The following is a 6,910-nucleotide window of genomic DNA, read 5'->3' as shown; positions in this document are numbered from 1 at the left end:
TGTTCTTTTGACAGTTATAGAGCTGAAGGAAAATAAGTATACGCATTTATATTTATTTTTCTGTATAACTACTGGTTTTAATTACCTAAACATACGTGCTAATCTGGGAGTTTATAAACAAAACAGCATTTTCATCATCTACCAACCCAGTCTCACAAAAAAACGTGTAATAACTACGTTGGTCCACAACGTAGGACGTAGTATTTCTACAAAAACGCCTCTGAAATTGTAAGATCCCTACGTTTTTTTTCAACATTCATTCCAATGGCTGGCGTCTATGTCACGTGATCTTCACATTTCTCCCTGCAAAAAAAACAACTGTTTAATGGTGTTATCTTTATTGCTACCCCCTTCCCCGTCAATTTATAGTGTTGGTCCACAGCGCAAAACGTATTAGTAACAAAATCCGCATCTAAAATTGTGGCATAGATACATTATTTCCCCCTGTGCAATTCTCCATTTACTCAACAATAACACATAATTATCTTCTTTCCAGGACATGCCAGGGCCCTGCCTGCCTGTAGCTTTGCCGATATCTGTGTTGATAGGTAATAGATTAAGAGCGGTGAATCAGCTTAGAAACAGGAAGTGCTCAAACGTTCGTGTGAGTTTATCAAATTTAGCAGTGATTCCATGTCAGCCACAGCTTGTTACAAAATATCTTACTGATAGTGTATCTAACAAACTTAAACTAGCTTTATTAAATGTCAGGTCTCTGGCAGGAAAAACATTTTAATCAATGATTTTATCACTGAGCACAATCTTGATTTTATGTTTTTAACGGAAACTTGGATTGAACGAAATAACAGTGTAGCTGTTCTTATCGAATCAACCCCTCCCAACTTTAGTTTTATGAGTCAGGAAAGAATGCATAAGAAAGGGGGTGGAGTTGCTATTTTGTTCAATGATTCCATTCAATGCAGGAAGACATCTTATGGGAACATTGCTTCTTTTGAATATGTGGCCCTTCAGCTGAAATGCTCCTCTCGAGCTCTGTTCCTAAATATCTATAGACCACCCAAATACCGTGCAAGCTTTTTTGATGATTTTACTGAGCTGCTGTCTATAGTGTGTATTGACTTTGACCGTCTAGTCATTGTTGGTGATTTTAACATCCATGTTGACAACCCCCAGGACAGAGGGGCTAAAGAACTGTTTTGTGTTCTTGATAACTATGGACTGACTCAGCATGTGACGGAGCCCACGCATAATAAGGGGCACACTCTGGACTTAATTATCTCAAAGGGTCTGAATATCTCTAAGGTTGTGGTGACTGATGTTGCACTCTCTGATCATTCCTGTGTGTTCTTTGAGAGCTCTATTTTTGTTCACAATTTTTTTTAAAAAGAGGTAACCACAAAGCGATATTTAACTGAAAATACTAGGAAAATGTTTACTCAGAATGTTTCTTCCACACTTGCCCCTGCTAACATCTCAGTAAATGAGCTAGTAGATCATTTTAATTCAAAAATTAAAAATGTTATAGATGCCATTGCTCCAACTAAGGTAAAGGAAGTGACTGGGAAGAAAATATCTCCATGGAGAAAGGCCATGACCGTGAGAGCAGAAGAAAGAGAGTGTCGAAAAGCTGAACGTAGGTGGCGAAAAACAAATCTCCAGGTTCACTTTGAAATCTATAAAGAGAGACTTGGCCTTTATAATTTGGAATTGAAAAACGCACGACAGTCTATCTTCTCTGACATCATTACCAAAAACAAAAACAACGCACATGCCTTGTTTGCTACCGTCGACAGACTAACTAACGCCCCAGTGTCAGTAGCCTCTGCATTTCTATCCACCAGGGCATGCAATGATTTTGCCTCCTTTTTCACTGACAAAATTCAGAAAATCAGACAAGCAGTCAGTGCCATAGCATCAGGTACAGCAAATGTGTTGTCCCTATGTCCACCTAATATCAATTCAAACACCATGACATAATTCCATCAGATTATTGATAAAAACCTAGAGGACATTATTCAACATCTGAAATCCTCCTCCTGCTGCCTTGACATTATTCCAACAGGATTTTCAAAGATGTTTTTCGTTGCATGGCCTCAGATCTACTTCATATAGTAAACAAATCTCTTCACTCAGGTATTTTTCCACAGGCCCTGAAAACTGCAGTCATTAAACCGCTCTTACAAAAGAATAATCTAGATTCTTCAGTAATGAACAATTACAGGCCCATATCAAACCTGCCATATCTGGGTAAAATCATTGAAAAAGTTGTTTTACAACAGTTGAGTAATTTCTTGCATTTAAATAGTTGTTTCGAAGTGTTCCTGTCAGGCTTTCGTCCAAACCACAGCACTGAGACTGCTCTTGTAAAGGTCTTCAATGACATCCACTTAAACACAGACAGTGGCAGAACTTTAGTATTATTATATTTCAGTGCTGCGTTTGACACTGTTGACCACAACATATTACTCGACCGACTAGAACACTGGGTGGGACTTTCGAAAACAGTTCTAAATTGGTTTGAATCCTACTTAAAGGACAGAAACAACTTTGTTTCTATTGGTAAATACACATCTGAGTTGACACATATGACACGTGGGGTACCTCAAGGCTCCATCTTGGGGCCTCTTCTCTTTAACATATACATGCTACCACTGGCTCAGATAATGAAGAACAACAAAATAAGTTATCACAGCTATGCGGATGACACACCCATTTACGTAACAATTTCACCAGGAGACTATGCTCCAATTCAAACACTGAGTAAGTGCATTGAACAAATCAATGACTGGATGTATCAGAACTTTCTCCAATTAAACACAACGTATAAAAGTTAGCGCTGAGCTTCAGTCTGCAATGTTCAAAACAACAGAAATATAGGTGTAGTCATGGACTCTGACCTGAGTTTCAACAGTCACATTAAAACAGTTACTAAATCAGCCTACTATCACCTAAAGAATATATCTAGGATTAAAAGACTAATGTCACAGCAGGATTTGGAAAAACTTGTCCATGCTTTTATCTTCAGTAGACTGGACTATGTTATGGAAATCTAGGACCCAAACACGGCTGGAGAGTACAAGTCAAGTGATCAAAACAAATAAATGGTGAATCGAGAAAAGCTGTCTTTTGGTTATTTATTTGAAGCTTCAAATACACGATACAATAATATAATTATGTCACAAGTCGGACAGAGTATAAGATAGTCTGCGCGAGAGTGCGCAGAACAATGAAGAAGCAGAGATTATATAAGAAAAGAGTGGGAATGTTATAACTCTTGTGTTCACACGGTCAGATTGTTTATGAGACACCCAGTGGCCTTGAGCAGATAGCATAACGGTTCTTGTGTGACTCCCAGTCGGCTAAAACAGCTGTGGCCTTGCAGAGCCTGGGAATAATCCATAAGAGAATATAATAATAATAATAATAATAATAATAATAATAATAGAAAGCACATCAGGAAATAAGAAGCATTTGGTTTAAGCATATGAAAGATATAATAAGGATGATATATTAGAAAAATGTCCACTACATTCTCCCCTTTTGATCATACTTGATCAATAAAAAAAACAAATGATAGGATTGACTGATATAACACATCAATGAATACACTCCATCACTGGTTTAAGTAAACACATCACAAATATATCATAGAAAACTGGCTGTTTTTGTGGACGACAGACTCCAATATAATGTAAGCATAAGAGAGGATAAGAGAAGAGGGTATGCATGATTATATTGATAAATCGGAATCAGACTCTTCTGATTCTAGCTGATCTATCTCACTGTGGCGCAAAGGATTGTCGTGTAATGGAATAGTAGTATACTGAACGAAAGCTGAGGATACCATGCTGGAAACGCACTTCTTCAGTATTGGGATAATCAAACAGGTACAACTGATTAATAGGCCAAAAATGATCTTTCATGTCGGCTAACAGGTTGTTAAGATGCAGCACAGTGTCAGTGATGTTCTTGGTGGCGTCGGGAATGTAAGTGCAACAGGAGTCACCGATCACATGACACAGGCCACCCTTTGAGGCGAACAAAAGGTCAAGAGCAAATTGGTGCTGCATGAGCATGTTCCTAGAGGCTATTATGAATGGGGGCAATGCCTGGAAGCCTTGCGTCGTCTCGTAAGTCAGATTCTCTAGCCGGACGTGTAAGGTATCTATTTTATGGGCATTGTTTACTGTACCCCACCATGGGAACAGGCCACCCATGAATTTAGCTCCAGCGGACGTCATATCTCTTTTTACCTTGTGGTGGTCGGGGTGTTGGAACTCTGGGTAATGATGTGTCGTGTGCATCAAGGACGTGAGTACAGTGACTGCTGGATTCAAATCCACTAGAGTGCATGTACCTATCCAGAGGGGAGCCAGAACTTGATAGAGCTTGTTGCCGCACAACCAAACGTAATCTTCTGGCGCGCTAAACCCAGCATCACTGGGCCACGCCAGTTGGAGGGAAATATCGTTAACATCAGGGAATGCTACGTTAGAAAGGATTCTTTCAGGGGCACCGGATATGTGACAATACGAGATTTTGTAAGCACCGTAACTGCACGTGTTCCGTAGGATATGAGTACAACCAGTAGTAGTTCCTAGGGAAAAATAAGGTGGTGTAAGAGACGTTTTGTGGTAAACTCTCTGGATGCAGAGGCTGTGTTTCATCCCTCTCAAATGACTGGGGTGCACATGGCTGACGGGTTGGTACTTTGCGTATGTGGTGTCAAGCGTGGATGCACGCAAAGAGGAGTTAGACCGATTACTGCCTAGCATAACGCCACTCGGTTACGCTGTCTTCACCCTTGATGGGCCTTGTCAGAGCCATAAACGCGCAGAGGTGTTCAACCTGGGTCAGAGAGCGCGGACGAACTGGCACGGACATTGATGAGTCCTGGGGGAAAAGGGTGCATGCATAACATGACCCATTTTGTCCTGCGGCCTGCAAGAATGATCTCAGAGTGTGCCACCAGACGTTACCGGTGATCCCATTACTGGTCTGACCCACATCAATGTTGCTATGGTCGTTATCGCCTATGTATAGATTAAATGTAGATGTACCTATGGATGTCAACAGTGGCGTCAAAGGTTGCTTACGCTTTTCCGGGGTCTGAGTTTTGGACGCGATGTCTATGTAAAATGTGCCACACGGGTCGGCGCCGGATACATACATACAGACAACAAAATAAAATAAATGTGGTTCGCCCTGCTTTCCCCATGTACCTCTTAGATACCTCGATTTTGGCTGACATGCTGTGTGCTGACCCTGGATACATAACATATAGGACTAGTCCTAACACAACTATCATGGCAAGTATGCAGAGGAACCATTCTATGATTGTCCAGGCTCTCCAGTAGTATTCACATTGCTCACGGTTGCGTTTTCGTCTCTCCAGGCGAGCCCTCATCATGAGGGGGAAATGTTCCATGGTGTGTGTGAGTGTATTCTCTCGGTCGATTTCGTGACACGGACAGTCAGACTCCGCACACCGATAACACAAACGAGGAACCAGAGAGCATATGGAACCGCTCAGCTGGCACTCGCTCGTGACACCTTGTGTGTAGTGTGTTTTGGTGTATGTAGTGCAAGTGTGGTGCTGGTGGTGACTAGGACACGTCACTTGTTGTCATCTGTTTCTGTTGGTGACTTGGACATGTCACTTGTTGTCATCTGTTGGTGACTCGGACATGTCACTTGTTGTCATCTCTGTTGGTGACTTGGACACGTCACTTGTTGTCGTCTCCTTCTACCGTTTCTCCTTTCCTGTGACTACGACCTTGCAGTGGCTGGCGTGGACCCATGTAGCTCTCTCGGCGACCTTGACCGCTGTCTGGGTGACGAGAAGCACCTGGTAGGGATCTTGCCAACGATTGGATTTCCAGCTCTTTCTCCGGAAATCCTTGATCAGCACGAAGTCGCCGGGTTGGAGATGGTGAAGTGGACGAGTGGCAGTCGCTAAAGTGGATGATAGGTTAACACAATATGACAACATAGCATCCTCACACAAAGTTGTGGAGGGAAGAGGACATCCTGGAGCCTTGAGTCCAATCTGTGGAGGAGCCCCAAAAAGGATTTCAAATGGGCTGAGTTGACTCCGTGTTCTTTTCCGCATCCTCATGTACATCAGCACAATGGGCAGAGCTTGTGTCCATGACAGACCTGTGTCTGCACAGCATTTTGCTAGTTTGTAGAACTGGTCTACCAGAATTTTGCATAATGCAGATTAGGCATGCTTCACAGTGCTTTTGAGCTGTTACTGTGAATCCCCTTGTGAACCACTCCTGATTGATAGACTCTAACATCCCTCCTTTTGACACATGATCCCACCCATGTGTCAACTTAGCGAAATGAGGGAAGAAATGTCTGGGAAGACATGGATTGGAATTTGGGCCAACCCAGATGCTGGATTTTGGGTCAAAAACAGCCCCAGCAGCCTTCCATTGAGCCTTCTCAACTGGCGTAGCTAGCTGCTGCATGGAAGTCAGTGATGACATTTTGTCAGTGAAGGAGGAGACAGGGATTTTAACAAATGAGTGTGCGTGAGGTGCGAGAGGAATCAGGGCAGCTGCCTTTGCGGCTGAGTCAGCAGACGCATTTCCTAGGGAAACTGGGTCTGTACTGCTTGCGTGTGCGGCACATTTACAGACTGCAACCTCAGATGGGAGCAGAATGGCGTCTAGTAAGCCTGCAACCAGTACATGGTTAAGTACTGGTTTGCCATCAGATTTCAGAAATTGTCTACACTTCCAAATAGCCCCAAAATCGTGTACTACCCCGAAAGCATATCGTGAGTCAGTGTAAATAGTCACGGTTTTGCCTTCTGCAAACGTGCAGGCTTGAGTTAGTGCGATGAGCTCTGCTGCTTGTGCTGAGAGGTGACATGGAAGCGGTCCAGAACGGAGTACAGCAGAATCTGAAACAACAGAAAAACCCACCCGATTAGTGCCCC

Source organism: Pseudochaenichthys georgianus, chromosome 1, assembly GCF_902827115.2.
Source record: "Pseudochaenichthys georgianus chromosome 1, fPseGeo1.2, whole genome shotgun sequence".
NCBI classification, from domain to species: Eukaryota; Metazoa; Chordata; class Actinopteri; order Perciformes; family Channichthyidae; genus Pseudochaenichthys; species Pseudochaenichthys georgianus.
This window is presented reverse-complemented; position numbering follows the sequence as displayed.